This window comes from Pogonomyrmex barbatus, unplaced genomic scaffold (genome assembly GCF_055798465.1).
Source record: "Pogonomyrmex barbatus isolate J1 unplaced genomic scaffold, ASM5579846v1 scaffold2, whole genome shotgun sequence".
Classification (NCBI taxonomy): Eukaryota; Metazoa; Arthropoda; class Insecta; order Hymenoptera; family Formicidae; genus Pogonomyrmex; species Pogonomyrmex barbatus.
Window position 1 is genome coordinate 12,739,029 of NW_028297116.1, and position 20,240 is coordinate 12,759,268.

The 20,240-nt window shown below is 33.7% G+C and overlaps 1 protein-coding gene and 1 pseudogene across 3 annotated transcripts in view; one reads left to right on the forward strand and one right to left on the reverse strand.

Moving 5' to 3' along the window:
• Nucleotides 1-20,240, reverse strand: part of Ubx (ultrabithorax) — a 209,480-nt gene that overhangs the window by 154,152 nt on the left and 35,088 nt on the right. The gene's annotated exons all lie outside the window — the stretch shown is intronic.
• Nucleotides 4,401-5,254, forward strand: LOC148936679 (uncharacterized; annotated as a pseudogene).

Sequence of the window (20,240 nt, forward strand, 5' to 3'; positions counted from 1 at the left end):
TATAACGTAACAGAATGTAAAAATTAATATGAATTATGAAAGTTATTCACAACGCATCTGGAAGTCGCGTCGGCTCGCTCAAATTCCAAAATGTTTATTTATCTAAAAGTTATAAAAAGATTTTTTTTTTCTTTATCAATTACTCAATATCAATTAAACATAATACATTACATACAAACACGCATATTGTAATAAAATAGAGATGAAATACAAAAACATGAATACAAGAATGAAACACTATTCATATATAATCTAACGCCCGTTAAAAAAAGAATGAAGAAATTAAAGTAAAACTAATTAAAATACTTCACACATATTTTTAGAGAAATGTAGTTGTGAGTTTAAAATATACGTGATAAAATGTTGTGTGAAAAACTTTGGTAAATAATTAGTATTATTTAGTACAGAATGGAATTAAGGCTGGCCATTAATTAGTACAAAATGAAATTAAGGCTGAAAGACGCAGAAGGGAATACTCTTGGGCAAACCCGTAAAACGTGAAGCAATAAACTGACATGGAATCTAATGGACTAAATGTCTGAGAGATCGATACTATTAGATACTTATTGGATTATCTATGTCCGGCGTACATGTTCTTCGACAAGAAATATCCAAGATACTAATCCAATTATAATAACTATTGCAAAGATATTACGTGATATTAATTATTGCATATGAATAATGTACGCCAAATATCATCTTGGAGATTATTTTAAACATAATACGTTATAGAGTGTTATATCATTTCATTACTTTATAAATTTTTTGTTAAATATATGACACAAAACCGCAATCAAATTTAAAATTAAACTTCATGTAATTAAATATGTAATTAAATATTATGTAAATTATTCTTTTTAAATTTAACGATACAAATAAGTTCGTAAGCTATATTCTAAAATATCAAGGGATAAGCCGAGCGATAGTGTGACGATCCGAAGAAATATGTGGAAATAAAAGTCATGAACGCGGAAACTGCTTGCATTCGCACGGCCGCTCATAAATACGGTTCTTTTGTAGTCAACTTTTTTGTCCTTTTTTTTAGGTTTGCTTAGTTTAAGATCACATATATCGAAAATACGAGTGAAAGTTACAATGCAACGGAACTTTAAAAATTCCTCGAATCCTAAGGAGAAAAGTTGTAAAAAAATCTGATACAAAAAGAAAAACTGAATACACAATAAGAAATCATAACTCTGTGTAAACAGAGAAAAAAATATATTACTAGTTCTTGCGAAATATAAAGCTCGCAAAAACTTGAATTGAAAATTAAATAGTTTGCGCACAAAAACTATTTTCCAAGATTTCCAAAAAAAAAAATCACAATTTATCGTTGCGCGCGCGTGTGTGTGTGTGTGTGTGTGTGTGTGTGTTGTGTTATCGCCTTTTTTTATTTTTCAATTACATAATAACAAATAGGTAACTATTAGTATGAGTAGCAGAATGAAAAAGATGGCCCTTTAAAATCCTATTGACTCTTGGGTATAGTCCAAGCATAATGGATGGCATATATCATAGAACACTGAAGGGAAACTCAAGAACAGAAGACCAGTCTTTTAGCCTCTGGATTTCATTATGTAGCGAGTACCGTACTCATGATGCCATTATTCGTACATCTTCACTTGCGTGGGCTATCATCAGACATAATAAATTATGAGAACGGTATGTCGTGCAAAAACTATTAACAATCGTTTAATCGTGCAAATTTTCATGAAATTTAAAATGGAACAACTACAACCTACATGAATCCTATTCAATAACTTATAAATTGCGTCATATTTGATACAAACTGATTAAACATGAATTGGTGCTAAATACTGAAGACTCATATTACATATTAAGACGTGTTTATTTATATTGTATAAATCATTTTTATAAATACATTAAATAGTTTTATTAAAACAACAGAAATCCTTGTAATAAATAATATATCAGTTAATATTTAATAACGATGGAGGAGAAAAAAAATAAATATTAATAATTAAATATAATAAAAATAAATATTAATAAAAAAATTTTGATAATGCATGAACTAAATATATTCAGTAAACGATGCGTTTCTTACAAAAAGAATAAAAATCAATAAATAATCGAACAAGTAGAAGCTGACTGCTCCCAAAAGAGCCGGACAGACATCACCCTCCAACGAAACCTAATTAAGAAATGTTTTGTCTGAGCAACGAGTAGGTAATGGGCATCAGGACGAAAGAAGAAAGAGAAGAAGAACGCGACGCGGCCGAATAAGAGCACGAGAAGGAATGAAGAAGGCCATGGCCGATCCCAGCGTGAATTCAAGGGGGATCGAATCCTCGATCGAGAATTCGAGGTATATATACTTGCTTTATAAACCAGGGGTTTCGCATAGGCGGCAGAACGGCAGCTGTTTGAGCCCAGCAAATTAGTAGCCGGCGCGTGATTGGTCTGTTGCCGCCCTGTCTATATTGCAATACTATCGTCGCCACATCGCTATACCGCCACGGTTGCGAAGGCAAGGCAAACGCTTCGGTAATACCTCCTGTACGTGTGCGTTCACCTTTATTCCTCTGTCTGTCTTTTTCTCTAACCCTCTCTGTCGCGCCTCTTAGCACCTCGAAACCCTTCCGCGGCAATTTAGTCGCGATATCTTTATACTGGGATTTACGAGCAGATAATCATCGGAGGGATGTTCCGGCATTTTTCGATCAAATTATTATTATTTATATTGCATTGCCCCGCGGACAGAGATCTAATGCTTCGCTAGACATTAATTAACTCGGGACCGACGATCGATATGCCGGCGAAAATGACTCTATTACTCGGGACATTCGATCAAATTATCGATGTCTGTCAAAAACGACAATTTAGGTCAAATTAATCAGATACATTGAATTCATTTACATTTACGTAAGATATAAATATTTAAATTTTATAGTACATCAAAAATTTCAAAGAAAAACTGTCTAATTGTAATCATCTAATTCAAATAAGTGATTGTAATCAATAAAAACAACTATAATTTCATTAATAGAAATAAGAATAACGCAGTTAATAAAATTTTACATGAAATACAATAATAGTGCTTTGTGTATAATTTATCGTGCGTTTTATGGCATATTCTCTCTTCTTCATAAGACTGTTTTATTTCCTAAAATATATTTAAAATCACTAATATATCCCAGCCGTATCTAAGCTGCATATTAAACAGAAAAGCAAAAGATTATTTCGAAATTGCATAGAATGCATAGAATTAAATCACTGGGATGCTTTATGGTTCCCCACTGTCCCAACTACCTCTCCTCGTTTTGCTCCGAGTATATCTACCTACTTCCCTTCCCTTATCCCTGGTCCTCCGTGTACATGTTTCTTTTTCCTTCCACCACCACCTGCCCGTTATCCCTTCGCCATGATACGCGATACTTCCCGGAATTGAGTGAAAATAAAACTCTGAAGAGTATAGCACGGAGAGAAAGAGAGATAAAGAGGAAGCGGAGGATTGTAAAGGGAATGAGGACGGAGGGAACGATCGTCACGGAACTCATGCAGCGTGAGTCGACCTAAGGCACGATCGCTGTTGCTGCTGATGCTGCCGGCATTGCTGGTGCACCGCGAGAAGCGGCAGAGTGGTATCTACCTATCTTGATGCGATACAAGCAGCCACCTTCTATGCGATATAATCCCATTGCCGATGGGATCCAACGTGTTGCACTGTTCAACGAAACCGTGCTAAGATAAAGGCGGCCATAAATCCTCACTAGCTACTGTAATCCTAACACCAACGAACTAGGTTTCTTTGCCCTTATAAAGTCTAGACTACCGTCTAGAGATTCGCATTTACGCAGCGTTTCTCTCAATAAATTGCATCGAGAAAAAAAAGTCATTCAGTCTTCATTCAGTCATGTAGAATTTTGAATCATTTAGAAAATTTTGATATTACATATTACTATACTATTTTTGTTTTTTTGTAGATATATGTTGTTTCAAAGATACTTTGGTTTCACTAGATTTTTATAGCTAACGAGTGTAAAGTTAAATTATACTTTTCGTAATGTGTTTTCATCTGTGTGTATTTTTTATTTTACATTAAAAATATAAAACAAACTTTGATTTTAATATTTACTTACTCAAGATGCGACTGCATATTGGCTTCCTTGTGCAAATGAATTTAATGCTTACCTATAACAAAACAAACAATTGTTTAGATAAGAATTATATAAAAAATATTCATATGTTGAGTAAAAAGTACAATTAGTAGCGATATAAAATTTAATGAAAGATAAATTATCAAAATATTCAGAAAAAATTCCGTCATTAAACTGATCCGTCATTAGTAGAGCTTATAATCTATTGACGTTATATAAATGATAATTAAGATTAATGAGACATGTATAGAACAGAATAAATTATCCATTCTGATTATAGATATGCTCGTTACGCGTTCAGTATATAGCTTCATCGCAGTAGCTTGGTTACGCATCGTTAACGACGAAGAGATAAAAGAGGAAAACCGCACGAGCCACTGCTGATTTCTATTTGTACTATCCATTTATTACTATGTTACAAAATTGCGCTGAATACATATTTTCCATATAAAAACGTAATAATTATTATTAATTTATTATATTTTTATACAAACATCACTTAAATCAAGATCTTCTTTCAGAAGAAGTATTTTAATTACTGTTTCCTTTTCCATATAATTGTTGTCGTATTGCCAAAAATAAAAAAAAAAGAAACGAATATTGGTGAAATTGACCGTTTCAGTTTCAGGAAAACCCATTCCAGGTGGATCGGCAATTTCAAGGAGAGAATTCTGGACCACGCAGGATAGGATACGCAGGATACGCGCCGTAGGAGGCAGAAGGGGTGGAATATAGCCTTTCGAAAACCTGGTATTCTGGTCCCTTGCTGGAAAAAGTGGTAGGTTGGGCCTGTTTGGTCGCCATCTCCGCCGGCGTCACATCACGTACCGGAGCTTCCAATGGCGGGCCCGATATAACGAACCGTCAGCGTACCGGCGAGAAAAAGTTGGATGATGCCTCTCGCGTACCATCGTGCCGCCGATTCTAGCTTACGGGAACGAAGAAGGGCCAGAAGAAAAGCAGAGAACAAATGAACAGAGAATGAAGAGGAGCGAGAGCGTACGATAGTAAGTGAAGGCAGAAACAAAAGAGTAAAAGCAGAGACCAAGACCCTCATTGGAGCGGCTTTCAGCTTTCGTTCCTGGTCGTATTCACCTAAGGGGAGACCCGAAGCCGGGCTAATGGGACGCAATTAAACGATTCGTATCAAAGAGGACCGCCGATCGCGCTCACGGGAATGTCGCGAACTAGATGGTGACGAGCATGCTTGAAGATCCAGTTGATTCGCTCCCGTGAACGAGTCTAGAAAAATCTCGGCCACGTCCAATTCCATCTCATTAGTGGAGACGGCTGCTGATGCTTGTCTCTCTTGTAGTCTTAGCGCAAGAAAAGGAAGCCTTCGGAAGCCATGTATGGAACCGGTCTCCCTTCTGTCTCCCTATCTATACACCTCTATATACCCTACGGTAATATACCGGGTGTCATCCATGTATCTCGTATTTTTTTCGCGATACGGACAGCTGTGAAAATATAACACTTTGATACGTGCACTATAAACAGAATATGAAGCAAAGGGTGAGAAGACATTAAATTAATCCACCCACAGCTTCGCAGGCATGAGGAATTAAGATTCCAAAATAATGCTTCATCTTTTGTTCAATTTTGTTATTCAGGAGGATCTCTATCTCTAATCGTCTTGTTATTTAATTAATAATTTAATTATACAGCTTAACTTTATAATTTATTGTAATCATCGATTAACTCTTTAACGAAATATACAACAAATCTTTTATATCTTCATTTTCAGTATAGTATATGAGCTATATAATTTAAACGCTACCCACAATTTTTATTCGACGTTTATCGTAAGCTAAACATTATTAGTAAAATAAAAAAAAAAACACAAGTTTATTTTTTAATGAACACCCCGTACACCTGGCCACGCTTATATTCCGTATGCGCATACATTGTATACCTATATATCGCAGCCCGTACCTGCATGGACCATGCGCGTGCATGCGCTGCAAAACAAAGCGAGCTCGTTAGGAGGTGCATTGCAATGACTGCACTCTTTGCTCTCCGGTACATCCTACTACCGGGTCGATCTGCGGTTCCGATTTGCTCGACTTGGCTGGGCTTGCCTGTTCGAATGTTTTTCACAAGTGGATACAAAGTTAGATTTAAACACGTTTTTGACTCCATACAAGCAATCGCTTGATTTTTAAGAAGTAATTATCTGAAATTTCTAGTTCAATGTTCAAGAATGCTTTTCTTATTTTAAAATTGCAATATATTATATGGAATATCAAAATTAATTAATTTAAATCACAAAATAAATTATAAAGAAATAATAAATATTTTCATATTCTAATTTTTTTAAGTATGTATAGAACTAATATATACTTAAATTATATATGTTAAATAAAAAAATAAAATATGTTTTGAATCGTATGACTAATCATATATGTCTAATCACATATTTGTCTACAAATATTTATTTTCAATATGCAAACAATAATATATGATAAGAAATTTACTCTTCAATAATGATTAGAAGGATTATTATTCTTCAATAGAATACATTTTTCGCTTATATATTTACGATCTAGGATGAGATGCATGAAAATATTGAATGAGAGACCAGTAGCTTTAAGGTCGAGATAAAACCAGAACGTTGAAATATTGCCTTATTAATGCCGACTACTTCATTAATGTCAAGCGCTCGCGCGTGCACTGTTGATCAAGGTGATAATCGGTACCTCCAAATAAAATTATTTTCGCTCCACGAAACGTTGGCGGAGACCGCTTTACTTGTCGATAAAGAGCGGATTCTTCATAAGCCTGGCTAACCACATAACTTTCGTGCTGGCAGACAAGCAGAATAAAAGAAAATATAGAAGGTGATCGGCCTTTCCTCGAGGTGGAGTCATGCAAGCGAGTTTGTAGACCTGGTTGTGAAGAAAAAGATGGAGGAGAAGAGGGCGGGAGAGAAAGAGAAAAGAATCAAATGGGCTTAAAGTAAAGAGTGTGTAAGAAAGAGAAGGAACAGAGTGAGAGAGAAAACGGAAAGAGAAAGAGAGAAAGCTTCGAGAGAGAACCAACCGGGCAGACATAGCTCTCGAGTTTGCACGACGAGTTTATGCGATTTTTACACTCGATCTGATTTTTTGGCGGCGCCCCTCGCTCTCGTAAGACAGATATATGTCCCATGGCCATACAAGAGCCGCGCGTATAAAGACATCGAAGCGAAGCCAACGAGAATTTCTCATCCCATCCCCTGCGCATTTCTCTTCTCCCCTCGTCGGCATCCTCCTTCTCGATTCTCGTTGCCCCATCATCCCGTTTGCCACCATACTTGGTACCCTTCTTTTCTACCAACCGCTTCCTTTCACCTCCTCCTTTTTCATCTCCTTCTACTCCGGGCCCAAGATGGGATACAAGAAGACGAAGAATCAAAGGGCCTCGCCCATAACCGGTTCAGTCTTTCTCTCGTCATCGTATTTTCTGACTCCCTCAGGCTAACTGCCTAACAACACGCTGATATGTTCTATATACCATAGATAATCTACTTTTCGGTCAATCGCGTGTATTATTGCACATTTACTAAAACATTAATAATAATAGGCGTGAAAAATAGGATTTAATTGCTCTATTATATCTGTTCACTTTACAAAATTTAAAAAAAAGTTATAATCTGAATATGCATCAAATCTGAATATGCATCAATGCGATTGATGTGTTTATAAATATATTTTGTATTGGCACAGATAGCTATGTATTTCGACATGTAAAACCGTGTTTCTATACGATAAAGAAATGAAAACAAATTAAACAAATTACAAAAAATTTTCGTTTATTTTATTATTATTATTATTATTATTATTATTATTATTATTATTATAAGAACAAAAATATAAAAACAGGAAACAATTGTTATTTGTCGAAAAAAAATATATAGAAATATTTTATGATCTTTCTTATAAATAACAACGTACCCGCAGGAAAAGTAATATTGTTAATGTCCCTCGACACTAAAAAAGAAAGGATGCAGACAAATTATAGGCACAAATAGTCAGATAAACGCATATGGACTAATCTTCTCGTATACATAACTAACGATAAGTGCGAAAACGAAACAAAAAAGTTGAGAAAAAGAAGCGCATAGAACAATGTCCACTCATCACGCGGCTTGTAGCCGGCTTTTACATAAGCGACCATGCCGCTTGGCGGCGAGAGCGAACGAACGCTTTTACAACTCAATGCTGAATACTGAAGACTTCTCGCGCTTCTCCTTCTTTTTTCTTTCTTCCTTCATCTCTATCATGTACTTTGCTTTAAAAAAATCATTTACATAAATATACGCATGGATATATTACAATAACTTTTTTTCTAATATTTTGTCATTTGAAAGATAGCATATTTATCCATAATTATTGATATGAAGAAAAACATACAATTTAATATCAATGTAAAAATCTAATAAATCGTATTTCATTGAAGAATAAAGACAGTTTCAATTGATCAAGAAATCAATGAGTTAGAAAAATTCAATTTGCACAGAAGCCTGACAAAATAAGAGGGAAAAGATCAATAGCTCGCCGGAACAATATTAACTTAGTTGGTTCTTTGAATAGATTTCGAGATATTCCGATACCAACCCTAAAAAGAAACTCGGAAACTCTTATCTCTCGGCATCCCTTTATCTCTTATCCATTATACATTTGCCTTGCCCCATCGATCCTCTCTATAAATTTTAGACAAATTTTCTTTATATAAAGTAATAAAAATAAAGCATTGTACAAGTAAATCTAGTTTTTAATTAATCAAAAATTTATATTTATCGCGGATTATATATATATATATATATATACACATTTAAGTATCATTTAAGTATCATTGTGAGAAATTCTTGATTTCCAAATAAAACTTCAAATTAGTTTTCAAATATTCTTAGATATAGCCACTATTCTCTTAAGTTTCAATAAGTATATTTAATAACAATAGCATAATAAAATAGATTATGAATAGATTATGAATATAAATGTAACATAATCATACATCTGTACATGTATAAAAGAACTAATTTTGAATCAATTTTCTAAGAAATGTTAAAATATCAGCAATTTTTATCAAATTGTATATAATTAAAAATAAAAATAAAAATAAAAATTCTTTCGCACACGCTAAATTTTAAAGTTATTATACGCGATGTATACTGGATAATGAAGTAAGGAAATACTGCCATTTATACAAAAATATGCAATTTTTATTGCTAAAGTAGATTTTATTTCGTTTCAATTAATTTGTCGCATTTATTTCAAAAATCTTCTGATTAATGACATTTTATTTCTCAGCACTCACTTAAATTCAATCAAGATAAATAAATACATGAAAAGAAAGAAAATTATATTTTAGTTACATATGTGTATTTTATCGAAGTTGATAAAGTGTGTTAGATTTTTAAAATAAACATGCCTTGCATATATGAATATTAAAATTAATTATTTATCAATAAAACATAAAAGTTCGTGAAATTTTCAGATAGTTTAAAATAAATGCCGAAGCTATCTATATGCAACTGCTTTCGCATACATTGTTGCTTAAAATAAATAAAACCTGTTTTCTGCTCTATTATTAGGCGCTATCAGAAAATCAATCAATTTTTTATAAATTCTCAAAAATTCTAAAATATAACACGTTTATTATGCTACTCCAATTTATATACGAATAAACATTGTTAAAGTAAATAATAAAAATATATCACGAATTACGCTTTCTAATTTAAATTAAATTAGATTACAAGATGCGATATTCGCTCGATACGCGCAATGTTAAGCCTATCTATATATTCAAGAGGAAAAAGTTTAATTATGTAAGCATAGTCCACGATCGTTATGTTTACTATGATTCCGCGTGTCCAAATAAAATGGATTTTCATTTACATTAAGAAATTTAAGAAAGCGTGACGATAACTACACAATTAAAATGCTGGAGCACGTACACAAATTGTGGACATAATCCGCAGAAGAAAAAGTTAATGGTTGTTACTATATGAGATTACGTATAAAATGCAAATTGCGGCATTATAATTTTTGCCATGAGTATTTCTGTTAAATTTTGCGCGCCCGCACAATACCTAATGCATAATGAAATCGCTTAAAATAATTTCAATTGCTTCGTATCATACTACGAAAACTGGAGCACTATAGCAACTTGTGTTAAAATTTGTGTTAAAATTTGTTAAAAAAACAAGTTTAAGAGTGTTAATCATATTTTTGCTGCTAATTAAGCAATTTCGATCTTGATCTAAATTTCAATACATCTTCCGTCGACAATATATCTTCCATTTCGCAATAGATACACATTTGCCGCGCACACACAAGCACATACACACACACACACACACACACACACACACACACACACACACACACACACACACACACACACACACACATACACACGCATACATACACAAGCACATACACACACGCACATGAATACGTATGTAGTATGAACTCTTTGATAAAATGGCTACAGCTGTTGCGTTTCGTATTTCAATCAGAAATCCGCGCGATCAAACAACAATTTACGTACCACTGCTGGTATTCAATTGGTGACATCGCTAGCGAGCGGTAGTGATCTGAATTTAACGTGGAAAACAGTGAGAAAATAAACACAGCTGAAGCCGCGAGAGACAAGTCTCTCGTACAACGACACAACGGCCATGTTGGACGGCCCTCGCCACTCCCCAACCCCCGTGCTTGCCGTTCGTGGCACGAGCGATCGCGCTACCGCCTAGCGGCGGCCTGTAGTTTTCGTCGCATCGACCAGGCTCCATCACGGAGCAGCTACAACACTCCCATCCTATGATACTCTCTCGTGGACTGGACGAGTCGCCATATTGGCATAGAGCGGCATGCGCAGATTGGGCGACTGGTCCGGGCCAAGCGTCCGACGGATTACGCCTACGTCACGTGTCAATCATTCTGATTTATTACAAAGCCTCGTGCAAAAAAATGATAACAGTGCTTTTACAATACGGTGTACAATATGAAAAGATATTCTCTTAAAATATGAGGTCTAGCCACCGTCGCTTCGTGGTTAAAGCTGTGACGTGTAAGACGGAGAGAGAGATTTAAGAGTGTGTGCGCGACTCCGCGAAAGTGTTGTGTCTGCACAGTGATATCGCTTAGACGTAACAATTTCTTTTCTCGCGGCGTCACTCAGATTTTAAACTATATGTCTTGCACTTGTTCTTGTATCAACAAAGATATTTTTGATATGTGTCTCTATTTCTGCAGATTGGACAAATGGTGTCTACACGTGTGATATTACGCCTGCGCCATTAAGGCATATACAGACATAATAGGAAGACTTTATGCGACTTGGTAATTTCGCATTACAAGCAGTAACAATTATTTTCTGTTATATCTGTAGATCAATCGCAAGATTACTCAGGCCAAAAAAGATCTTTTACAAAAACAAGAATCTTATTAATGTGATAACTTCTCTAAGAGAGACGGTTATATATAAAGTAAAAGTTAATAAAAGTTAACAAACGAATAGAAAAGATATTTAAGCATTTTAAAACATACGTAATATTTAAATATAATATAATGTATTTAATATTTAATATTTAAATATAATATAATGTATATCAATAAAAAATTAAAATAAAAATTAAAAATTAAAATGTACAATAATTATAAAGTAATAACGATTTATTATTTTCATAAAATCTAAAAATTACTTGTAAAAATATCTTTATATAAAAATATAATACAGAAACAAAAGAGAACAATAATACTTTTAATTAAAAAATAATCTTCACATAAAGATAAATACCCATAATTAATGTGCAAAAAAATTTTACATTTTTGATATAAGAATTGTACACTACATCAAATGTGTATGCGTTTATATGCGCATGTATACATATACGATAAGTAAAGAAAAAAAATTTTCATAAATTTTTTTTATTTCTGTTAACGATGTAACAATGTAACGTTAATAAATAAAATTTAACGTGTTTTGAATCCGTCTTATAAACGTACATACGCTTTGAATTTCAAGAAAAAAAACCATGATTTTTGCTAAGTTAACATTCCATTAAGTATACACGAGATGCATTGCTTAAGATCATTTGCAGAATGGAGTATAAGCGGATTTCAACAAATAAATATTCTTACACAGTGGCGTGTGATGTTTTTCAACATTAAAAGTACAATTCCGTATAAATATTTACATAAAATAATGTAATAGCAATTCATTTTTTAAAAACATTTACTAAATTTAATTAAAACATCTAAAAAGCATTTAAATTTACATCTACATTCTAAAATCATATTTCTAAAATTAACATTTCACTAATTTGAATTTATTAATATAATATTACATTTATATTAAATAAAATGTAATATTATACATATTATGTCTTGAAAGATAATCATAAAAATTATATATAAATTATCATAAAATTATATAAATTAATATTTATTCTCTTTAAAATTGATGTCATTAATATATGATTTTTATTACGAGCCTGTTTTACAAGAAATATCTTTTGTAAAAAATAGTAAAAAAAAAACATAAAAAACCTAGATGTTTTAATAAATTTCTTGATAGAACGTAACTATAATATTTTTCTAATATTTTACAAAATAATTCAAACGTATCTCCGAGGATAGATACGTCAGGTTCATGTCGGAGCATGTAGAGCGAAAATTCGAGCACCTGACTCGTCTTCGGAAACAACGGTTATGGCTTCACCGCGAACGGAACCCACCGGATAGTTTCGCGGGCGGAGCTAATTTACGTGAAGTCGGGCAATAAACATCGCGTCTCTCACTAGAGAATACCGCCGAACGTGCATATACACATATACATACCGACCTACGCGGTAAGGGAGCGAGAGAGAAAAGCGTCGAAGTGCGTTCGTGTGTATGAACGAGAACCATACGCACGTAGGGCACAACAGTAGTCGTAGCGCTGGTTAATTAGGGTTTAAGTTTATGAGGTGCAGGGCGCACGCCCCACCCCTTCTCCCCTACCTGCCCCATCTCTCTCTCTCTCTCTCTCTCTCTCTCTCTCTCTCTCTCGCAACTCCCCTCCGCCTCCGGATCCGCCGCAACCCCAACGTCTACTCATCCCCTACGCACTAACAGCAAACCACCACCAGGAACAGTAGCGTCGCCCTTTGCATTTATCTGTACATTCACTGGCGCACAATCGCGCATATATACATGTATGCCCGGGATATCAAACTTCACACGCGAGAGCAATAATAAATGTTGGACGTTCGCAGCTTTGCAGGTTTATCGCTGTTACCGCAGATTTACGTGGATTCACAATGAAAAAAGGATGAACGTTGGATGTATAGGGCAATGAAAAGATGGTGATTACAGTTTCCGCTCGCTTCCAACGGCGCCGAATGAAAAACCCGATACTCACTGCTATTCAAAACATTCGTCGTCTATGTTTCGAATATCTGGATATGCGATAGAATGCGATAGAATTTCCCAATCGAACAGATAATTATATTTCGAGTATCAAGGTATTCAAGCGAAAGTTCGAATTAATTATTTTTTTGTTAAGATCAAGGAGGAAATATTCTTATCATATAATTATGTTGAATAATTGCTGTTGTAATTAAGAAAATTTGTACTATTTTCTATAATCCACCACACATGATTAGAGATGATAAATAAACATTAGATATTCTTATATAAAGTCGATAATAACTATCAATAATTGATCTAATCTAATAATGATCTATCTAATAATGATTCTCATTAGCTGTGAATTTTATTTTTCATTACTATTATAATATATTTGCTATAAAATGTATGTACAAGTAAAATTTATTAATAAAATAGGATATAATTATTATGTAATGTTGGAAGCTTGTTGGAACGTAGACCATATCAACAAGCTGTTCTATTCGAAGCTCGCCAGTCGGGAGACGTATTTCGATTTCAAGACGCTGACCTCAGGAAATCTTTCCATTTTTCTTTTCTTTTCCAATTCTTACTCCTTACTTTTGTGAAGTTAGCACTCCATTTTCAGAATTTTGACGTAATTGATAGAGTTCTGGCTTTTTAAAAGTTTGTTACATATTTCAAAAATAGTTAAATGTAAAAATAAACATTCAAAAGTATGATTTATTAACTATATTTAATGTTTTCGAGAATTGTAATTTTATCGAATTTAATTATAAGTACTTTTAAGTAAAACTTTTAATGCTATTCAAAATTTTCAAAAAATTTCCTATTTTTGGAAAAAATGTTAACTCATAAGATTAAAAAGATTTTTGTTCGAGCACTGAAAAATTATTAGAATATTTCTTCTCAACTCACAAATGGCTAATCATTCATAATTCAACCGTATGAATTGTATTAAAGCTTTTTATCTTTTGAGTTTGAAAATAAATATTTTCTTAGAAATAGCAATTCTACGAAACACCATCGTGTTAACCACCGATTGTGTTATTTAGCAAGGCATCATACACAGGATAGTTATGTCGCCATCAGAGACGCCATGAAGAATGCGAACCTGCTTGAACCACCTTATCAATCTTCCTTAACGTGAACTCGCGTGCTATGAACTAACGCTATCAGGTAGAAATCTCCTGTCGCATGTTGGCTTTGCGCGGAACATTATTTCGTATGCCGTTATACTACCGCAGACGGACAAAAGCAACGGAAGATAAGGTCAGAGTTCTGAAACAAGGAAACTGAGTTCTACGAGACGCGTAATATATTTGATTTTCACGAGAATGTGCAATAATGCAAACGAATCCAACCGGAAAAATTCTTGAGCAGTTAGTTCCTTTTCTTATCACGATTATCACGATAATCGTTTATAGCTGAGATTCCATGTCAAATATACTGTATGTATGTATGTAATGTACTGAGGTACACATTTGTATATTTACAGCGCGTGAACAAAATACATACATAAAAGATGTCATAAGTCTAAGGTGACGTCATTCATTTCTTTAATAAAGTATTTTTTGCAAAACACTGTTAAATAAGCAGCAAAACTCTCTCATATCTTTTTCAGAGCTTCTTTTTGAAATTATGAAAATAAGATAAAAAATTTCTTCGTCTGATTATTTTATAGTTTATCTAAAATTTTGTGCGAAAAATATGATTAACTTCTCTGATTATTTTCATCCTTTTAAATGTATCTTCTATTATCAAATAAAGCAATATTGATAAATAAAAATATCAAAATGCATCTGTAAAAATTGTATCTTTCAAGCTCACAAGTTTATTATCAGCAACCACATTATCTGTTAATATATTTTTATAAATTAATGATTAATAGGAACAAACTACTTAAAATATGTAACATAATCTTTCGAAATAAATAACTTTGAATCGGTATATAAGAAAATAAGTACGCAACATTGTAAAATGACGCTTTATTTATTATTAGGCATCCCAGAAGGGTAAAAAGGAAGATTGGAGATATATGTATACGCCTGTGGTACATAATATACATCCGACAACGTTGTACAGCGTAATTAAATCATGCCGACGGTTTTGCAATTAAACTCGATTATTTGCTCGTCGCTAGCTCGTCCCACACCGGTTGCGATTTAACTCTTTCAAGCCCCGTGTAGCCACCCCTCGGCACGCCTCATACATACTCACGAGGCGAAATAATCCTTGCACTTGATTATATTGGGGGTGATTTTGAAACATGTTCTTAGAAAGTTTAATTGTCTAGAGATTATATATATATATATATGATTAATTACGAATATTTCAATATATATCAATTAAGACAATTCTTCTTTTTTAGTTATTAAAAATTATAAATAGCTATATTATAATTTAATTAAAATGCTATAGGTGTTTAAAAAAGCATTTTGATTTCCTATATGTATATATGTATCATTAATCTTTTTTAAATGTATAAAAAGTTCAATATCGTGTCAAATAAAAATAAATGTTTTAATAAGAATACAATTTTGGCATGTGAAATTAACAGTAAAAATACTTGAAGAGAAGTAACGAAACGTCATCGTTGTTTGTGACTTTTGAAACTTTCTCCACATTAAATCGCATCCTTTTTTGTACAAAAAAAAAAAAATAATAATGGATTCTATCTTAACAAGAAGAACTTTCACTCCGGAAAAGTCTGTTTCGCTTTTTTACGAATCTTTCTCTGAAAATACCGCTATCGTCATAAAAAATACGGACAATCCCAGGATCATAAAAAAGTAAAGGTTGAACGTTTTTTTGTCTGCTCACCCCGAGCGCAATCTTCTTTCAGACCAAAAAAAATATATAATTTAAACGATATTCAAGTCTCAGGAAACGCTTTCTCTTGTATTGTACATATTTTTATTTCCAATAAAAATTTTTTTTATTCTTACAAAATGAATTAATTCTTAATTTTTACAAATGAATTGATCTTTTAGAAACAATAAAATAAATTTACAAAATATATATATATATAAATAGACAAATTATATATTACATATATTATAGAAATAATAGAAACATTAATAAATTATATATACTTATAATAATTATATATACTATGGCAACGTGCTTTTAGCTATTAGCAACATGATCATCGGAGACAGATAATTAAATCTGCGACTTAGTTTGTACTATTCCATTCTGACCTGCCTTCCTATATTTTGTTCCAACAGCATATCTCCCTTGCTCCGTTTTGCGGAGTCGAGAGAGCAAAACGGAGGATGCGACAATATCCGGTACCCCGGCGTCCGACAACTGATAACGCCAAGGGATGTTTATGTACGTGTTCATAATATGCTTGCCGTTTTGATACTGAATCTAATACAAAAATACTGAATTTCTATTGATACAAGAAATGTTAAACATATTCATATTTGTAGGTATAATTAATCCTAATTTATTTGACTTTAATTATGATCATCAACGAATTTTTGTTTCATTATACTTAAATGTTTTTACAAAATATAATATTTTTCTAATATCTCATATAAGTAAAACTGATATAAATGTAAATCTTATTGTAAATATTTACATTATTTATTGTGTAGTAACTATATGTTTTATAAAAATTTTATTTGTCGATATAAACTCCAAGTTTTAGACACGTCACTTAAAAATAGTATAATTCAACGCGATATCCGCAACCGATGCAAACTTGGCGATAATTTCGAGTAGGCAAATTTTATCGATGCTGAATGAATCAACCCATAAAAAGGAAAATACTTTCCTGCCAGCTCAATGGCTTTCGTATCTATATGTAAATAAAGTAGAAAGAGCTGGTGCGGGGAAAAGAAGAGGCGGCTATTTCTCTCCACGGAGCGTCGCGTAATTTACGTGAGGACTGAAGATAGCGAAGGGACTTAATTCACGTGCCACCAACGAAAAAATAGGATGGTCCCCTGTGAGATTGAAACAGCATTCGCTACTCTTAATTTTCTCGATCGCATAAAATTAGCGAACGTGATTTACTCTATATTCTGTATTTTTTGTATTAAATTTCGCCAATTGCACCATATAGGACAGACATAAAATAGAATATCTTTCTAAAAAAAATCGCATTTTGCACACTTCGAAATATTTTTCGAAAAATTTTTAATGCCATTGTTATTTATAATATTGAGGAATAAACATTGAAAATTCTTGACATAATTTTTAAGAAAATAACGATTTTCTTTTTGCTTTGAATGTCACGCAATTCAACCATTTTTCTCTGTATAAGAATGTACGGTTGACTTCTCGGTTCTTGAAGGATCATAACATATATATCTCTACCGACTGAAATAATAGTTCGCTACGGCTGCCACACCCAAGTATTGTGTATACAAATACTTATGCGCCCGTCGCCGTATTCGCTTACTTTGGTATTTTACGTGTAGAGAATACCAATAATATATACAGCACATCGAATGCATACACACATCAGCAAGCACATAGAGATATAAAAGATCTATTCTATATAAAAGATCTGTGTACATGTATAAATAAGAGTCACGGCGAATTCGAAAAGACAGCAAGATGCGGATGTTAGTGAGAGAAAGTAGGAGAGAGAAATAAATGAAGTCGGTTGTAGAGAGGTCGGTGGAGAAGATAGCAAGGAGATGGAGGTTGGTTTCCCGGGGAAGAGGGGAAGAACGTGGAAGAACGAAAGGGGGTTGGGGGGCAGCGGTGGTGGTTCTTCGTTCGTTCACGTTCGTTTCTACGTCCCCGCAGACGTCCGACTGCTGATGTACGATTCCCTCGCGCATAGCGAAGCACATAACTTTCGTCTTATACCTCCTCGTGAGATCCGTGCGATGATATTGCTATCCACGTGTTCAGCGGCAACCCCGAAAACAGCAAGAAACAGAGGAAGATGGTAAGAGGGGAAAAGAAGAATGACGATTTTTCGAAAGGGAGTCGCTAAATCCTCCAAATGTCAATGCCAGAAAAGCACATATTCTAAAATTCTAATGTTTGCTCCGAATTGTGAACAAAGTTCCAAGACAAAAATGACAAAGAAAACTTTTTGTTTTAAATTTATAGACGATTACAATTTGCAACAAACATCATGAACGATATAAATAATTTATTTATATTTTAGCAAAAGCGTGATAAATTAAAAAGTTAATGTTGAAACTACGTCATATATAGATAATAATAAATTTATAAATTATCAGATTAATAATATTAAAGTTACACAGATTTTATTGCAAATATATTTCTAAGTTTTAATTAATTCAAGCATAAAAATTACAAATAAGAAATAATGCAAACATTAATGCAGAAACATGCATAAAATTTGTCAAAGAATTAATCTCGTGATTAAGATATGTTTTATTCAAAATAGAGATAGCGTTGTTATATCTCAAATAAATGGAAAATCTTGGAAGTACAGAGCAAGCATTTTGTTGCGCCGCGGTAGGAGGGAAAGAAGAGCGGAAAGTATCCGCCCCTTTCCTCGCCCAGGGTGCGCTCGTGCAAGCGGTTAACGCAGCCATTTCACGCCTCGGGAAGCATCCAGCTTCCTCATCCAAATTCTAACCGAATCCACGGAAACCGCTCCAGCGCCAGGGTATGAGGATTTCTATTTAGCAGCGACTAGAAAATGGTAGAGACAATTGAGCAAGATAGGAAATAAGCACGTTATCATCCTATAAAAATTCGTGAAAAAAATTTCTTAGACAACAATTGCAAGATATATCAACTATTTGAAAACATAACGCCCTTGCACAAATCATGTATGTATGTATGTATGTATGTAATGGGAAACCTTACATAGTTTCCAATAAAACTATTTTCATACACGCGTTTCGCGTCATTTTATTCAACACGTGATGTAAAAATTTTATCAAAATAATGACAAATATAGTAACAGGAAATAAGTACAACATTTTAAAATCATACTATTCTCTAATATAATATTTTATAGCAGAAATGTTTATTCATCGATCGATAATCTATCCAACTCTTTTACTAATTATCAGTGTTTCATGACAATTCAATAATCATTGTAAGCCATTATTGAAACCATTGTTCTGATATGATTAAACAACAGTAATTTATACATAATATAATTCTCTGTGAAATTATCTCTTTTATCTCTTTTATATCGTGAAATTAATCATGAAATTAACATCAAACTTTTGATAACGCTGAATCACGATTCTATTCGAACGTAGAAGATTGCAATATACCGAAATTTCATCATTTTTTTATGGCACCCGCGTCGCGAACTTTTCCATAAATCGGGCCAATCCCTGCCTTTCGGTTCGTAGCAGAGCGGCTTAAAGTAAGTATCGATCACGAAGAGGGAATTACGATCCGTGAGCGATTCTCCATTGCCTACACCAAGTGGTTATTTCTGCCATACGTCGTGTGCCATAGGAAAGGGGCGGCAACCGCAGCAGTACGACTGTTCTCTCCCTTTCTCTCTCTCTCTCTCTCTCCTCTTCATCTTCCGCCAACATAGCCGTACTCGGCTACCCCAATTTCACCCCCGAGAGCCAATATTTATTGATCACCCTCGAAGGCATCGTTCCGTGCACTTTCTCTTTTCGCGCGTTCTATATCCCGGTTCTCGTGAAAACCCTTAAAAAAAACAGACGTCGTCTTTCCATGGTATCACCGAAGCAGACACAGCTGTTTTACGTGATCCTTCTTTCGCGAGGGAGGGTTCTCTGCCCGACTCTCCGCGATGGAAACTCAG